The 15629-nt window shown below is 44.0% G+C and overlaps 1 protein-coding gene across 2 annotated transcripts in view; it reads left to right on the top strand.

The window, feature by feature from the left end:
• The first annotated feature begins 3739 nt into the window (after nt 1-3739).
• The window catches only part of TXNRD1 (thioredoxin reductase 1), a 40677-nt gene continuing 28787 nt past the window's right edge, over nt 3740-15629 (top strand). For both annotated transcript variants that reach the window (XM_086754173.1, XM_086754153.1), the window contains exon 1: nt 3740-3761. The gene's annotated coding sequence lies outside the window, so the exon portion shown is untranslated. The remainder of the gene's footprint in view (nt 3762-15629) is intronic.

The raw sequence follows: 15629 nt of genomic DNA, 5'->3' as shown, positions 1-15629 counted from the left end.
CAGGTGACAAGTTGCTCACCTTGATTACGGCTGAAATCTTTTCGCATATCTCGCAGCTCACTCAGGGATAGGGATCGGGTGACTACCTCCCCTTCTGTGTCTCCCTGATCATGTGATGGGCCTGGTTCATCATCATCTTTCACTATGTGAACTGATTTTTTGGTGTATTTCTTATGTACAGGGGCAACTGATACTGGTGTAGATGATTAGTTTTTCGGTTTCTCTTTGGTACTGCTTGCCGAGGTTTGAGTAGCCACAGTGTCTGGCGTGGGGTCTGAAGCAATCGCAGTGCCCATAGCAGGGGCTGGGGTAGCTGCAGCGCCTGCCGTAGCGGCCGAAGTAGCTGCAGTATTTGTAGCAGCAGTTTGAGTAGCCACAGTGTCTGTTGCGGGGATTGGAGGAGCCATAATACTTTTAAAAAACTGTTTAAACTTCATCAATATCAAGATCTGAGATAGCTGCAAGAGACTTGTCACCATGAACACGGTGGTAGGGGTATCAAAAGGGTATTCAAAATTCTCAAAAGCTGTTGAAATTAGCTTGGTGAGGTGGGGAAAGCTGTAAACAGATGTTCCCCCCGCGGCCTGGCTTCCCGGAACAAAACAACAGGTATAGTTCCAAACAACACCCACAAGATGGCTCCCGAAATACCTGGGTGGAGCTGCCTCTGCCTCCTCGCTCTGCACACTGCCCGCCGCCATTGAGTACAGATATGAAAATGGTCCCGTTACCAGCAATCTCACTAAACAAATCAGTGCCACATAGCACAGCAGAACGATACCTTTGATCCAACACACATCATTGATAAAAGGTGCACAAACACCGACAAACAGAAAGTACGGCAAGTAGGGTGCTATCCAATACAGCTCTAAAAACAACTGTGAGAACAAATAAAACAACATTGTGCCCAGCGATGACCAAACCGGCTTAATGAACACTTGTAACAAATCTGTTTTCAACACACTGTGTTCAAACCTGTCCTTATCTCAACCCTTCGGGACTGACCGGGGCTTGAACCTTGGATCCTCAGACTAAGGTCCGATGATCTCACGACTGATCTAGTGAGGCCCCTTTGAGCCCCACGTTGGGCGCCAAAAAGACTGTGGTGGTTTAGCTTGGATCACCACACAGTTTCTTATTCACCCTCCCCCTACCTAGTGGGACGGGAGAGAAATTGGGAAGAAAGGAAAACTCGTGGGTTGAGATAAAAACAGTTTACTAAAAATACTAAAAACTACAAAGCTAACAGGATATAAGGATATTAATATATACAAAATATACAAAATGAACAATGTACAATTTCTCACCACCCGATGTCTGAATGACCGACGCAGCCCGTCCTGAGCAGTGATCACAGGAACAACACCAAGCAGCAAGCAAAAAAAGGGGGGAGAGCAAGCTAGCAAGGTAGAGGGAACGATGCCAGCAAGCAAGAGAGAAGAAAAGGATGCCAAGGGTGCCCAAACGGATACCCGACAAGAAAAGGAATAACTGAAAATGATGCCCCCTCCCATGGGCAACCCCCACTTATATACTGAGCATGACGTTTATGGCACGGAATACTCTCTTTGGCCAGTTTGGATCAATTATTCTGTCTGTCTTTCGCCCAGCTTCCCGCATCTGCACGTTAACGCGACCTTAACGAGACTTGGAAAGCCAGACAGTGTCCTTGGTCTCATTAACAACAACTCGTATCACCAGAATGTTTTTATCAACATTCTTCACACACAAAATCCAAAACACACCAGCTACTGGGAAGAAAATTAACTCCATCCCTGCTGAAACCAGGACACTGTGCTTACTTAAAACTTTTAAGTGATTTGGGATAATTCTGATTTTTGAATGCACTGGTTTTCAAACTTATGAAACATCTCAAAGTAGAACTTCATTTTTTCCATTGATCCGGTAGATCTTCACCACAGCAATGCAAGATAATTTTCTTTTCTTAATGAAAGGAAATGGGATTAGAACATAGTTGCAAAACAGTAAGCAAAATGAAGCATTATGAACAATGTAAAGAACAGTAACAGCACTCCCAGGTGTTTTTTTAAACTCGATTTTCCTCAGATTGATTGGATTGCCAGCTGGTAGTCCCCATTTAATGAAAATATTGAGATGGGGTTTGGTGGAATGGAGTTCCTTCCCTAAGCTTGTTCAGCAAATTATTTTAATAACTTTAGTTCTGAAGCTATAATAATCCCCGAATGCCCGTGATAATTATTATCCTCATTATCGTCATAATTTTTGCATTTATAGATATCTGTATTGAAGACATCATTTCTAAAATCTCAGTGATCATTCCCACAGTGAGTTCAGGGACGTTTTTCCACTTACAGTCTCAAGTTTAGTTGTATTTTTTTTTTTGGTATTAGAAACTCCAGTTGACACTGGAAAGGTGCTGCAGGTTGGAAGAGTAATGCAGCACCAGGAACAGGAGCTGCTGAAGTCCTCTGTGCAAAAAAAAGCTGAGGACGGGGAAGCGATGCCTCTTACACCTTGAGACTCAACGTTATTATCCTGTTCTCTTTCTTCCCTTTTTTTTTTGTCCTTCGTTGTTGCTCATTATGGCAGAGCACTGAGAGCCGATGTGGTTGGGGTCCTGTTTAAAAGCATTATTAAGATAATCACGGGGTTATAGGATAAACAGACATGACATTTACATTCTGCGCTGGGGGACACTTAGCATGAATGACTTATGCAGGACCACGGAGCAACCCGATGGTCGCATCAGGAATCAGACGAAGAGCTCCCAAGTCTGTCGCGTGAATTTGCATTGCCTTCACACTCGCGCAGCGTACAGCCCAGTAGTCAGTCTGTGCAACTGAGGAGAAGTTCCATCCACCAAAAACATTAACGGTTGGTTTAGGATCTTTTTAAAACCTTTCAAACAAATGTCAGTATTTGCTGTAAACGAGAATACCGATCGGATGAATTGCCGTGTGTGGTGTAACAAGGCACACGCTCCTACATGAAGAGTGAAGAAAGCCCAAACTGGAGCTGACAGTAACAGCAGACATTTGTGTGCGCGTTTGTTGGTGGTTTATAGGGTCATGGCTTTCATCTTACCCTGTCTGTTTTGTCGGCTGATGCCAGAAATCCTTCTTGGCAGGCACTCCTCTCGCCACATATTCACGTGAAAGCCACCACAATGGTGCCACGACCTGGGTAGCGCTGTAAGATAACGATGATAAATAAATCTCCGGAGCCCAGAAGGCAGTGGTGTGATAAGCCTCACCAGACTTTCTGCCTTGCACGGTTTGTCTTTCAGTTAGAGTATCTTCTTTGTATATATAGATTTCTTACCATGAACCATCGATTGTGAGAAAAAAAAAAAATTTCCAAAACACCTCCTGAATGCTTTTCTAACGCCAGCACCCCTCAGATCGCAGCAGGCGGTGGGAGCCGGCAGCCACCTCACATCGGCCGGGCAGGGTCAACGGAGGGCGAGCTCAAGGCTGCAACTCGCCCGCTCGCCCCGGCCCGGCCCGGCCCGGCCCGGCCCCAACGCCCGCCTTCGCCGTCCCCCCGCCAGAGCCGCCAGGGGTCGCGCCAGCGCCGGGGCTGGGTTTGCTCCCGCGCCGGTCGCCATCGCGACGAGAGCCGGGCTGGGAGGCGTGGCCGCCAGGGGGCGCCGCCGTAGTGGGGGTGGCTGCTGCGCTGCAGCGGAGCTGCGCGCTGAGCCCGCGCCATGGGCAGCGCCCCGCGGAAGAGCGGAGCCCTGCGGCAGGCGCCCGGCGGCCCGGAGCGGCGGCGGGCAGCAGGTAGGCAGCTAGGCGGCTGCCGGCGAACTGGCAGGCACCTGCGTGGTGGGGTCGGTTCGCCCCGAGGCGGTGGGCTCCCAGTGCGGCGCTGCGGGAGGGCGGTCGGTCGGAGGAAATCACTTTAATTTCCGGGTAAAACACCCGCGAGGTCGGAGCAGGGCCCAGCCGGGCCGGGCCCCCCTTCCTTGCCTTCAAGTGGGTCTTCTGGGGACGGGAGTACCGCGTTCAAAACACCTCTAATGTGCCTTCAGCTGGCGTGGCCGCAGACCCGACCGCGCGTGTTCGTTCCGTGTTTCCAAACACAACCTCTGACGCTTGGTTTTTCTCGTGACCTGGCTTTATTTGAGGCCAGCGTAGCTGGGCAGGACTGTACGCACCGTCTCGCTGACAAGAGCGAGGGGAGATGCCTGGCCGGAGTCAGGGTGCGGGGCCCTGGCCCTCAGGATGCGCAGGCAGCCGCGATGGGAGCAGGGTTCCCACGGCCTGGGAACCTTCCCACGGCCTTGTCACGGCTGTTGCCTGAAGGGAGACCCTGGCTTGCGTGAGTATGCGCTGCGGAGGGAAGAAAATTTGGAGTTGGGTGGGAGCTGGAGAGCCTGCTGGTCCACGGAGGTAATTTCTGTCTACCGGGATGGAGGCGCATTGCCACAAAAGCAACGGGGAAATTTGAGTTTCGGCTTGTCCGCTTTGTACCTCTTTGGAGTCAGAACTTCAGTCTCCGATGCTCTTTGGATAGAGTATTAACTGTGCTCTCACTGGGTCAATAAAACCCGATTAAAAAAAGAAATAATGGGCTTGAAGTAATGAATGCCTGAAAATTAACCAATGCTTACTGCTGGCGCTGCACAGCAGTTCTGCGTAGATGTAAACGCACTCTTAGGATGTAGGATTTCATTCAGCATCTACTACTGGAGGAGTGTTTTCAGCTCTACCAAATCCTTGGGAAAAGGGTCCATTTTGGAAGGTATTTTTAAATATCCAATAATCAGACAACAGCAAAGCTAGAACACCTTGCTAGCTTAAAAATAATATATAACACTATATATTGACAAACAGAGAATAAAGATGCCAGTGTAGTAACAACTTGTTTAAGGCGGGAGCACAGTAGGAGCTGGCAAATACAAAGACAAGGTTTATAAGAGTTAAAACTCATGGAATAGGCTTATCGTTATGGCTCCATGTTGCTTAGTATTTTTCAGTTACACCAACGTAAAATCCTCCAATCTGAGTTAAAGGTCTGGCACTGGAAGCACTGGATGTTCACTGACCCTAACAGGAAGGATTGGGAAAAAAAGAAACTCTCAAACCACTGTCAAGAGAGTCCAGTTGTCCTTGTACTTTCAGGGCAGTGCAGTGCCCTGAGACCAGTTTGGGTTTACCGACAATAGTTCCCTTACCTAACACTGGCATTACCACATTAGCATTTAGAAATACCCAATTTCGCTTTAAATTAGATACTGAAAGCTAGGCAGGTATGATAGCGCAGAGATTGAGGCAGACTAAACTGCTATGGAGTTACATCATAGTCCAGAGGAACCAGGTTTGAGTGTATCTGCTGACACTAACTCAGAAGGGAAGCTTGCATCTTAACAACCTTTTTCAGCCTTGGGAAGCTGACTCATTTAGGCTAAAAACTTGAAAGAGCATATTGTTTGGGCTTCGGTTTATATGCTCTGCTGTATCTTTGGTTTTTCAATTTAAGACATTGCTACTCCCTGCTGCCCATTCTGCAACTTTGGCAGCATCTTAAAGTATTTCTCCAGGAAAGCTGGTTTAAACTGTGACGTCAGGGTTTATATTGCAGCATCTAGGTGGCTTTGCTTCTGGAATGGTCACATACCAGTGGATTATTATCTCAAACCCAACGTCCGTTTCCTGAAGGAACAAGTCAAATTTTTTAATATTCATCCAAGGACAAGAGATGAGGAGAGCTGCAGGTGCTATTGAAGAGGTTAAATAGAAGATTAAAACAAAATAATTACAGAAGTTTACTTAACAACTTAAACATAATTCAAATAAGCTAATTATTCATTTTTTAACTGACTCTAAAACATGAACAATTTTAAATTAACCTCTTTCTATAGTTAGTCATGCCAGATAGTGGTTTTTTTAATTCTTTTATATCTACATAGATCTCTTGGACAAGGCATATTTAAACATGTGTGTAGTAGGAGAAAGAAATTGGGCCATTCCTAGCTGTAAGAATTTCTTAATTACTCGCTGGATCTATTCCCACCCTTCCATAATTTTGTCAATGGGAATAATAAATTCAGAGCTATTAATTCACTTTAAGATCTAAAAGGATGTTTAAAAAAGCAAACAGTTGCAAGCTGGTAATGAGCAAAACTGGCACGGAAAATTATGATTAGCACAGGAAAAAGTAAAAAAGATAAAGTGCTTATATATATTTTGCGTAACATAGCTAGTAAAGACATTCTCTTGTCCTTAGCTTGTGATTTCAATAAGGTTATCCTACAGTCTTCAAATAGCATTCCGTTTACTTCACCAATTGCATTTTGCATATGCAGTATTTATGACATTTTGTGAGTGTAAAAGTACGAAAATTGGAAATCAGTCAGAAGATAATGTTTTTCCAGACTTTTGCTTTAGTTTTCTGTATTACAAACGTATGTTTTACTGCAAAAAGGATTAATGAGAAAAATCAAAGCTACACAAGAGGGGGATAAACTTGCACATCTCGGAAGCTAGCCTGGATTGCTGCTTTTCCTTTATAAAACATATTATTTGTTTCTATGGGACTCTACCTTGGTATCACCTCAAGTGCTGCTTTTTTTCCCCTAGATCCTCATGCTAGTTGAATTTTACGAGCAGCTGTGTTTTCAGTTCAGTTTGACTTTCATATACGTTGAAGTTGCTTGGCTCCTTTCAGGACTGGGCACTCAGAACACAGCACACGCTCACTGGTGGAAAGTAATAGTAGATTTGGAATGAAATTTGGGTTAGATTCTACAGAGTGAATTAACAAAGTATTGTTAAAATAATTTCTCCTTATTTGTAGTGCTGATATGAGTGCCTCTGAATGCGGCATAACTGTGAGACAGAACAACAGGGGATCCACTTTGGCGATCCTAGTTCTGTGCTGGAGTGCAAACACTGAGGGTGATTAAGTTGTGTCGACATTTATATGTGGTGAGTATGTGAGTAATGAGGCCCCAAATATGTTTATTTTTGCAGTATTTCCTGCAAATGTTTTGACCATGTAATTTACATGTGAACTGCTCAGGGGTAACAATAACAGATGTGTCATAGCACTCTTTGTGGAGAAAAGTAGAATGGACTTGACTCCATGGCGTCATGGTTGCCCACGTTCTTCCTCTACCCTTGTTTACAGTTATGCCATCCCCTTGATTTACAGTTATGCCGTGCCCCTGTGAATGGGAACAGTGTTTGGCCCTCACAACGTATGGTACTCATCTCCTTTTTTCCAAGTTCACTGTTGTTTTGCTATTTTCAAGACTTCCTTGAAGCTAAAACTTCACTGCTTGTTCCTGTCTGAAGGTTGTTCTTCCATTAAGCCCATCTTGGACATCCTTTGGTAGGGCATCTTGCTATCTTTTTGGTTGTGCTTGCAGAAAACAAAACAAATACCAGACAAAACCATGCACTTTGGCTTGTTCAGTATGTTGAACTGGTAACTTACTGTCCTTTTTCTGCTGGTTTAAACTGGATGCACTTCACTTCTACCTCCTGAGAAAGTTTTATCTTTGGTGCCTCCTCTGGTTTTGATACCTCGTTTTTGATAGCTGCCTGTTGTAATGCAGCTGCCTTCCAGTTTGTAGCATCTTGACTCATCTGTTTTCCTGTGAAATTCTTTTTCAGTGTTTGTTCAGGTTTTTCTTCGTTCATACTTTTCAGTAACTTCATTTTTTGAATGTGGTGCCACATTGTAGGTCTTCCTCACAGAGCCATCCTCTAACTTGCCAAGGTGTATCTGATACCATCTCTTTTTCCTCCTCTTCAGCTTGGTGTTACTTTCTGCTTTTCTCCCCAAAAGGTCACAGTTGTTGCTTTCCTTAGCATATTGCCTTCCCTGTATGAACGCTCTGTGCCTTGCACTGTTGTCTTTGTAGCTGGACTCATTGGCAAACCCTGTGGAACTGTGCAACCCCCAGTGATTTGTGGCTGTTACAACCCATCTGGCCCAGCACTTTTATTTGCACAAAAGAGACACAAATGCAAAGGGAGGAAGTAAATCATGCAAATACTTCTATTTCCATAGGAAATATTAGTAGCTTAGTAGTTCTAAGCTTTTCTTTAGAATCTGCTAACAGACTGGTTTTACGTAGTGAACTTGTATGTAGCTTGGTTTCATCTTCTGCTCTAGCAGACTCGCCTGTTTCCTTTGTTGACTCAGTGGCTGGAAGAAGAAAGTGTTGTTTGGCGTGGTCACCTGGCCAGTGTCCTGGCGTTGCATCCCCAGTGTGCTGAGAAGGAAGCTCTTAACTTCCCTCACTTCTCCACCGTTTGCACAGCCTGACACAAAGACAGGACATGTCCGTAATTCTGTCTCACAGAAGCATAACGTATTTACTGCTTTCCACCCGTCTTTCACAACCGTTTCCAGCTAGACCTTTGTCGGAAGCTGTATGTGTCAGGTTGGTTGTTGGTATCGCTCAGGTGGCAAGAGGGTTTGGAGAGCAGTGACCTGTTAGGTTACTGTGCTTCGCTCGCCTCGCAGAAATGCTCTGTCATTGTTTGCTGGGCTGCTACAATCAGGATTAAATTGTTCCGCCCAAGGCCTTTTGTTTTTCAAAGACAGGAAACTTTGGTTCCTCTGGACTAAAATAAGTTATTTCCTGCCCTCCTTCCGCCTAAAAAAAGTGCTGCTTGTGGTGGGGGTAAAAAATCACAGGCTTGTAAGCCAAATACTCAGGTAGTTTTCACTGTGCAGTACCTGCCTTAAATTTCATGCCCATTCTGGGAGAGTGCTTGCAAAAAGCTTGTTTTCCTTTAACCATGTTTGCTTTTAATACTGGCTTGTTTGGAAAAAAAATCCTGATTGTGTGTGAGCTGTTTTCCACCGGTTTTTTATGTTCTCTGTGACTCAAACGCAACCCTGATTACAAAGAGACATGTGGGGATGAATAAATTGTTTTAGTTGTGGTAGAGACAATAAAGGCATGGCCGATGGTGGTCGGGACTAATGAATGGCACCAGCACCAGGAGATCCTGTTCCAGCCCTACTCAGCACTGTTTCACCTCTCTGTGCCTTGGGTGCCACACTTTTTCAAGTCTGGTGGGTGATACTTCCTCCTCTTGTCAGAGAGTTGTTTATTTACTGACCAGGAAAAAAGAAAAAAAAAAAGGTAGCACCAGAGTATTAATCACAGTTTATGGGAGCCACAGGTTTGTGTTGGCCACAGGAATTTCAAGAAATGCATCAGGAAGCTCGGCTTTTTCAGGTCATCCTAACTGAAGGGTGGCACTGTGAGCATGATACACCTGCAGGTAGTCATACCAGAAATGAGCTTCCTTTGATTTGGATTAGACAAAGCATTATACTAATATGGGTAAATCCAAAAGCAGCTGTGACTTTTGAAGGAAATAGGCAAAAAATCCATGTTAAAAATTATTGGTATTGTAAGGTGCTGTTTTCCGTAAAGATTGCATATAAATATTTATAGGCGATGTTGCAGCTTTTACGACAGTTCTAGAGGCAGAGAAGCTTTCTGTTAAGTTTAGAAATGAAATAAAATGCAACATGGAAGTGGTCAATGATACCTAATTAATTTAGCATTACTTGCCTTTTTACTGAAGAAGAGCTAATCTGAAGTTTACCTTTAATTTATACAGCTTGTTCTGCTTAAGCCTGTAGAGTTTGTATTGTAGGTGTTCTAGAAATATTTGAGGTCAGCATGTGACGTTTTGCTCACAGAAAACAGCCCTATTAATGCTAATTAGAGCACCCTGGCTAATTCCTGTATGGTTTACTGTAAACAATTACATAAGAAAGGAGTAAAGGCTGAAGATTTTCTAGGACAAGCACCGATTATCTGATAGCGCTGAGGGCTTTGGTTGTGTGAGAGCTACTAGGAGAATCTACCAGAAAGCCTGGGTCTTGTTGGAGTGGGGTTTCCAGCTCCATAATTATTATGGCAGAAGCATGTCTTGTAGGACTTCTCATAACAAGCCAAGGAGTACAATGATGCCCCTGTTGAAATCAGTAAAGCAGAAAGATGGGGAGAGGCTGTTCAGTACGGCCTGTTGTGATAGGACGAGGGGTAATGGTTTTAAAATACAGGGAGGCAGATTTAGATTGGATATTAGGAAAAAATTTTTTACAGTGAGGGTTGTAGAACACTGGAACAGGTTGCCCAGAGAGGTGGTGGATGCTCCATCCCTGGAGACATTCAAGGCCAGGTTGGATGAGGCTCTGAGCAACCTGAGTCCCTGGTTCTTGCAGGGAGGCTGGACTAGATGACCTTTGAAGGTCCCTTCCAACCCTAACCATTCTATGATTCTGTGTTATGGTTGGACTATAGTGGTGGCAGCATGAATAGTTAGAGAAGCAAAAGGAAAAGAAATGCCTAGATGTAGGAATTACTTGTTTGGCTGGGAACTAGGAACTGAGGCCAATTTCAGAACTCCTGTTGCCAACTATCAGGATGTGACATGTTATAGGCTTGAGTGCCTGGCTGTGTAGAGGCTGAGAAGGAGGTGTTTTGGTGTTAAGCTTCTTGACCTACATTGGAAACTCTTCTCATTCTTCGTGGATGCAAAGGTGGCGGATTGCAGCCTGCTCCCAGCGGGTCAGCGCTGACCCGTCTCAAGTGAAAAGCAGATTGGAGGATGTTGCTGAGTCAGTCCGTAGATGTTCATTAGAAAACTGAGCTAAAAGAGGTGAATTTTGTCACTTAAGGACTTTATATGGATGGGAGCTTTACCATTGGGGACAGAGAGCTTTGAATTAAGGCCTCAGATGACATTTGAAAATTTGCGTTTCATTTATGTGGTATTCCTTGTTTCTCCGACAGTATTTCTTCTTTGGTTTGTCTTGATTTTATAATTCTTGCCCTACTCTGTAGAGGTTAGATTAAAAGTTTTCAGTAGATTTTTATTGTCCTTTGAGAAAACAGCATTATGAAGCTTTCTGTAATTTTCTACCTTTTTAATCTGTTAACTGCTTTTGATTTGCTGAGAATTATGAGGTTTTTTTCTCCTCTAGCTTAGACTTAGCACTTAGGTTGAATGTTTCCAAAAACAAAATGTGTAACTATGTGTTTTGCCACTTATGAAATGGTTTAAAATGCCTTTTACACTCAAGTAGTTGTGATAAAAAATAATTTTATGTTTTCACGAAAGAGATAGCTGTTTTGGAGTAACACTATGGACGAAAGTCCAGGACTCTGTTAACAGAAATCTGTGCCAAAGTAGAGCCCCCCGTTTTCTGTTCATGTACCCTGTTTCAACTATGTGCAAAGTTAAGCTATTCCACATTATGTCTTGATGTTGATCCCATTCAACCTGAGTTTTATTTAAATGGAAGGAGTCTTAAACTCTTAGATATGAAAGGCAGATTAACCAGGATACAAGGAAGATGAAAGCACTCACTTTGCAGCAACACACTGAATAAACATAAGCAATAGGATAGTTCAGAAAACTTCTGACTTTTTAGGGAAATGCACTTTTATTTGTCAGTATTGAAGCTTGGTGGGTTTTGAATCTTAGAGCAAGTCAGAATCAAACTTTGTATGAAACACCCTGTTCACAGTTGTTGATGAATACGGTAGGCTTAGGGAAATGAAGACGACATTAGTGAGCCAGATTACACAACCAGTCTCTTACTGAATTTAGGGCTGGTTTGGATCAGCTTTTGTTTATATCAATAGCCGGGGATTGCTAAGAAAAATGCAGTAACTTAATGAAGTAATTCTCATCAATGGTTTTAAGGGCTTCTTGATCAGACATGGAGAGAGCATAAAGCCAAGAAAACCTGTGCATCTGTTTTCTGATGGGATGCTTCCTATCACAATCATTTCAAACACTTAAACACCTTTTGGACATTTCAGCAATATGTCAAACAAGTCACTGACAGAAACAGAGGAGCATCAAGACCATTTTCTGGCCTTATGCATGTGGTGCTCTCTTTGTGCTACGTGAAGACTGCATGTATGGGAGGCCAGCAGGTAATAAAACAGATCTCCCTGTGATCCAGGGAGAAAAGAAAGCAAGTGGTTTCACTGTTCAGTCTCATCTGTTAATGTTTGTGCGCTCTGCAAGTGAAGGAGCTATTCAAATGCGAGAAGTTCTTTGTTTTTCACTTGAACTGCACCAAACAGATAAGGGAGCAAGCAGTTTTAAGGACTGAGTGCATGGCTCAGTCTTTCTTAACTTCTTCCTCCGTGCTTACATATGCAGATAGTGGGATTCTTTAGGAAGAAAACAGCCTTTAGCCCTAGTAAAGATGCATGGTTTTGTGCTATTGGTGAAGTGTTTCTGTTTGTTCCACTCACCCTGGAAGTTTTTATTTGCAGATTAAAATTAAGAACCGTAAGGAGTATATGCAAGTGTTGCAAGCTTCTGCTTATGTAAGTAGGTGCAAAAGATGCTCTGAGGTAGGGTTTTTCACCTTCTGGGTTTTATTAATATTTGTCACTTAGGACGTAAAGTAAAGATTTAACTCTAACTGTGTTATTTCTGTGCAGTAATCACATGTACTTTACACATAGTTAAGGACAATCAGCTCGTTTCAGAGAGGTACTTGTAATTGGGTGCAAGATGTATCTTCGTCCTGCGTGTAGACAGCAAGACTCAAGGCTCACATACCAGCCTTCAGTAGTAGCATTCATGGGACATCGGTGGCTCACTCTTGATTGACAGTGCTTGTCAGTGAGCGTTGAGTTCTGTGTGCGTAAATGGTGTCAGCTTGGCTTGTCTTTGCTGACTTATGGGTTCATATTTTGGCTGGGCTCAGGCAAGGAGGCAAATGTACCTCCAAGCTATCTTTATACTTCCTCTGACAGGGCAGCCAAGCGCTGAATCAGCACTTGGAAAGAAAGAGAATAGCCACAGGGCTGTGCCAGTTTATCCTGTCAGAGGTACCGGTGGTTCTTGGCCAGGATCACTGGAGCACGGCTCATGCAGCCCTTATCTGAGCAAGCCCTGACACATCTACAGTAGCCAGCTCCCTTGCCTCTCTTGATTAGCCGTAAGGCTGCACAGTGTCTCTGTCACAGTAAAAAATAGTGTGAGGTAGGTTGAAAGTCTTAACTTATATCCACTCTTCAAAGTACAGTTTCTACATATTAGTTTTGAATTTCCCACCCGCTGAATCTGGCTCCCTGGGAATTGCAGGTGCATTGTGACTCGTCGAGGGGCAAAGGCAGTTTAAGAGGTTCTCATCCTGCCCCAAGTTTCCATTCCTTCACAGTTTTGTCACTTCAGCTGATTGTAAGGCAGCCTCTTGGCATGGATCTGTGATACGATCCAGGCTGGAGGCCTGTATTTTTCTCTTGTTGTAATCTGGATGATACAATGGCTCTGTAACCATCACTTCCAAATGTTTGAGTTCATGCAATGGAGGATGTAGTGACTTGTGCTGAAAGGGCAGAAATGAGCAAAACTAGAAGGAAAAGATGAAACTTTCTCCACGTAAAAAGCTAACTTGAGCGTAAGGTAAACGTTCATCATCACATGAAATGCCTTCTGCTTCTCAGATGCCTGAAGATAAGGCTGTAAAGCAAGTCACATGACTGTTCATAAGCTTTACAAAATTAGAGGCATCTTCTGAACTGCTGGAGTAAAGACAGCTATTTTTTAATTGCATTGTCAAAAATGTTGGGAAGTTTGTTCTTGTTGATAATGTCCTGCTGCGTGATGTGGAGGATCTAGCTTAATCAGTTTTCTGTGAAGTGCCCCTTCATGGTGAACATCTGAAGGGCAGAGCTCTGCCTTGGCAGCCCGTTGGATCCCTGGCTGGATGCTTTTGCATAGTAAGGGAATTCTTATCCTGGAGCATTTCTGCTCACAAAGCTGGTCCAGGGCTGGTCACGTTGTGGCCTGGTCAAGGCCTTCTGAAACCGTTTGTGCCTTTTTTCACCCCTACCAGAAGTTACACAACTGACAGTCGAAAGTTCAGAGGCCTCGATATCAGGGAGGACTTTGGTTGTGAGAAAGCTCGCTCCCAATAAGGAAGGATATGGATTAAAAATAGCATACTTGTTTCACTATGCTTTTTTTTTTTTTTCTCTGCTCAAGAAGTGGTGGTGAGGCTTAGTGTAATCCGCTACAGAAATTGATTCAGGTAAATGCTAAAAAGGTGGGGTTTTGGCTGGTTTAACAAGCTTCTGAAGAAATCTGGTGGTTTTGCTGCCTCCTCTTCCTCTACGCAGGTCTGTGTGGGTATGCGTTCTGCCCGACACCGTGGCACTGGTGCTTGTGGGATCCTTCCCTGAGCGGGCTGTGCTCATTAGGCTGGTGGGAAACTGTCCACATCTTTTCTTCTCCTGTGTTAGTTTTCTCCTAGGTTAGTGATTTAATGTGGCTCATGTAAGGGTCTGCTGGCTGCCAGAGCTGGTGCCGAGTATACAGGCAGCAAGAAGAAGGAAAAAAAAGTGTGATGGAAGAGTAGGCTTGTCACTTTTTGATAGTAGTGATTTGTTAGATTAGTTTACTCCATATCAAGGAGCACTTGGCAGGTCATAGGGGAGGTGGCATGCAACAGCCGCCGTCTTCTAGGCTGGGACTAGCAAAAACCGAAGGCAGCGGTATTGCGGGGTGAGGGTCTCGCTGCATCTTCCTGCGATGACTGTGAGTTGGTACAGACTTGCTGAAGTAAGGTGAATGCTTACAGACTAAGAGAGTTGTCCTCACCGCTACATCTGAGGACTATCCAGAGTGCCTCCGTGGTCCAGGTTCTCCTTAGCCTTGCTCTGCAAAAAGTTATCTGTTGACTGATTTCTGGAAAGTATCGATTCACCAGCGCTGTGGGTTATTGTAACTGCCATTAACGGCTGGAATTTCATGGAGAGCAGGCACGTGACGCACAGAGCACTTTCTGCTTTGTCATCCTGCCTGTGGCGGGTTGCCCAAAACAAGGGAGAGGCCCCTCGCCGCCGCAGCAGCAGCCTGCACACAAACTCTTTCAAGTCTCTGCCAGCGGTTACGGGTTGCCTTTGGGTTTTGGGGCTATTGCTAAAGCTAGGCACCTCTAGCACAGATCTACCTGAAAATAATTAGAGATGTTTTTATAAGTGCCTGTTGTTGTCTAATGACTAGATTTTTATCTGGTTGAAGATACAGTTTTAGGTGAACATTCCTGAGGTTGTTCAAACTTGTTACAGGAATAAAATGTAAGGCCTCAGTTGCTTCAGGTACCCACAGGACTGTAGCTTTGATAATATATTGAAGAAAAACATTCTCATTTGTGCAGATTGTGACCAGTGTTTGAAACCTGTGTTCTTGCTTTTTTTTTTTTATGTGCATATCTATATACACTGATTAATTCCTAGAACAGGCAAAGTATTATCCATCATTAATATTGCTATTAACTGTTGCGTAATGATTCTGATCTTTAAACTCTTTATCAACAGCAGCAAAGTACTCTTCCCAGGACCCTTACAAGATGAATTTTATCACCAAGTTTCAGAGACGAGATTACAGACCAATTTTCAGTTATTGCTTTTTTTGCACTTCTGTGCATGTGCGTGTGTGTGAATGCTCCTCAGGTTTGTGGGCTGAGTGCCCGAGGAAGGTACACGCGTTCAGTCTGGCTATTTGTCTAAGTATGTGCATGTGTCAGAAGTGCTAATTAATGCTGCTTGTGCAGTGCAAAGTTTGTGATTAAGTACAAACAAGTGTGCACTGACCCGTTTATAGGAAATTAAGCTTAGTGTAACTCAGTTAGGT

The sequence above is a fragment of the Chlamydotis macqueenii genome, chromosome 1 (genome assembly GCF_036417535.1).
Source record: "Chlamydotis macqueenii isolate bChlMac1 chromosome 1, bChlMac1.mat, whole genome shotgun sequence".
NCBI classification, from domain to species: domain Eukaryota; kingdom Metazoa; phylum Chordata; class Aves; order Otidiformes; family Otididae; genus Chlamydotis; species Chlamydotis macqueenii.
The sequence above is the reverse complement of the archived record's forward strand: the minus strand, read 5'-3'. Positions and strand labels throughout refer to the sequence as shown.